Source organism: Eufriesea mexicana, unplaced genomic scaffold, assembly GCF_001483705.2.
Source record: "Eufriesea mexicana isolate 0111107269 unplaced genomic scaffold, ASM148370v2 scaffold507, whole genome shotgun sequence".
Taxonomy (NCBI): domain Eukaryota; kingdom Metazoa; phylum Arthropoda; class Insecta; order Hymenoptera; family Apidae; genus Eufriesea; species Eufriesea mexicana.
Genome location: NW_016908664.1, coordinates 383019 through 385556, shown reverse-complemented (window position 1 = coordinate 385556; position 2538 = coordinate 383019). Strand labels below are relative to the sequence as shown.

Here is a 2538-nt window from a genome sequence, read left to right as displayed (position 1 = left end):
TTTCGAAGAGAAAAAGGATTTGCAACTATTTTTATATATTATTTTAATTTTACCCCCTTCTTCTTCTCTTTAACGGTGAAAATAAAAAAGATTAGTGGGTAATAAACGGCAAATTATTGATACCTTCGTAACATTAAACGTATTCAAAATGTAATTTTTAAAGGGAGATTACATCTTAGATGGAAGGGCACGAAAATTCCTTTTTTGACTTTGGGTTAATTTTAAGTGACCGTATAATTAGTATTTAGCCGACGTGCACATAGTATACAATCTACAAGTTTCCTGCATGTAGCCTGCATATTTTCTGCTGCTCTGCGATGTAAGTATGATACTACACGCCGTACTTCATAATTTCTTCTTTAACCTCAGGCATCTCGAGATTCTAGCACATGATAGCATTCGTAATGCATCAAAGAGTACTGCAAGTGAACCTGATGCTTCACAAGGGCTAACATGCTTGCAACACTTGAGGAAATTTAAATTACTGGCTAAATTCCACGCTTAAGTCCCGGATGAACTCGTGTTGATTTTAATCTGCGCACGTAAAACGCTAAACGATCCTTCGTAATAATGAAAATTTCAGACGTTTATGATTAATTACCAGAGCTCGTGCATCACCGATATTCCCCTAGAGATCACTCTGCTTTTCGATAAATATTCCATTAATATCGGATCTCTATTAACAGCGACAGATTAATACGGATTGAAAGCCATCAGTTTCTAATTGAAATTAATTATTATTCGCTATTTCGAAAATTCCAAGCTGGATGGGGCATTTCCTCGTTGGAAGTGAATCTCGAAGAAGGAAGTCTCCGTTACCAATTTCTGGCCAGACACTTGACACCCGTAAAAATCATCGCACCAGGCGTGAGGTCGCATCCTGCCAACAGCTCGGAAACGTGCAAAGACGATTCGATACGGATTGAAATTCATCAGTTTCTAATTGAAATTAATTATTATTCGCTATTTCGAAAATTGCAAGCTGGATGGGGCATTTCCTCGTTGGAAGTGAATCTCGAAGAAGGAAGTCTCCGTTACCAATTTCTGGCCAGACACTTGACACCCGTAAAAATCATCGCACCAGGCGTGAGGTCGCATCCTGCCAACAGCTCGGAAACGTTCAGAGACGGTCCGATACGGCCTCTAGCTTCGCCACCCTGATGACAGATCGGAAACGGACCATGAGAGTGCGACAAGTCGACAATGGCCGTTCCCAAAGTGGCTCGCGGCATTTGAGTAGCCGGAAATCTTTGATTGCCTGCCGATAATGAAAGAAGCTCTCTTTGGAGTACACACGTGACCACTTGAGGCATTTCGCAAGTTCCTTCTGCCACGGATGCCACCGTTTCCTTTTCTGTCGCCACGGGAAAAGGCACCGACCGATGCCTGCAGATTGTCCATTTCAAGTACTTCATTGTCTCTGGACAGCTCGGTATTTCCTTTAACACGTCGCTCCGAGTGGCTGAAATACTGGCAGCACGTGTTTCCGAAAAAGGCTGGTATTAAGTGCTTGATTGCGGCAGGAAGATGTTCTTTTAAGGTGGAATTAGTTGCTCGAGAGATTTCAGCGGCGAAGATGTAAATTAGGGAATTAATTTTCCCAACGTCCATATGTAAAGAGAATATTTAAAAGATTCAAAGAAACGGGAGTCAAATTTTGATTTTTAATCAAGTTTGAAATTTAGACGACTCAAAAATTTAAATATACGAATATTCGACCATTTGGAAATTCGAAAATATTTAATTTATTTGCTCTATCGTTTCATTTCCTTGATGAAATACTGAAAGTCTAGTAATCGTTAAATGCCTCATTGTTGCAGGAAGATATTCTCTTAAAGTGGAATTAGTAGCTCGAGAGATTTCAATGGCGAAGATGTAAATGAGTGAATTAATTTTCCCAATGCCTAAATATAAACAGGGATATTTAAAAACATTCAAAGAAACGCGCGTAAAATTCCCAAAACAAGTATGAAATTTAGATGGCACGAAAATTTAAATATACAAATATTCGATATATAGTTCAGAAATTCGAAAATATTTCATTTATATGCTCCATCATTTAATTTTTTGATAGAATACTAATAACAAAGTCTAGCGAGCTCTTAATGCTTAATTACTGCAGGAAGATGTTCTCTTAAGGTGCAGTTAGTAACTCGAGAAATTTCAGCGACGAAGATGTAAATTAGGGAATTAATTTTCTCAATGCCTAAATTTAAATGGAGATATTTAAAAAAATTCATACAAACGTGCATAAAATTCCCGAAACAAATTTGAAATTTAGACGACTCAAAAATTTAAATATACAAATATTCGACAATTTAGAAATTCGAAAACATTTCATTTATTTGCTGGATGGAATACTGAAAGTGTAGCGAAAAGTGAAAGAGGCTCGGGTAATCCGAAGCTCGAGGAACTAAAAATTAACTGTACCCAAGAACCGGGGTCTGGGAAAGAGAAATCTCATGGTCGTGCGAAATACGAAAACGATGGTGAACATATTGGCGCGGTGAAAACGTATGGGATTCCACCCACGTAGAG

At 38.3% G+C, this 2538-nt stretch overlaps 1 pseudogene; it reads right to left on the bottom strand.

Annotated features, from left to right (window-relative positions):
- Positions 1 to 1034: 1034 nt before the first annotated feature.
- LOC108545730 (uncharacterized) lies at positions 1035 to 1611 on the bottom strand (annotated as a pseudogene).
- Positions 1612 to 2538: the final 927 nt, after the last annotated feature.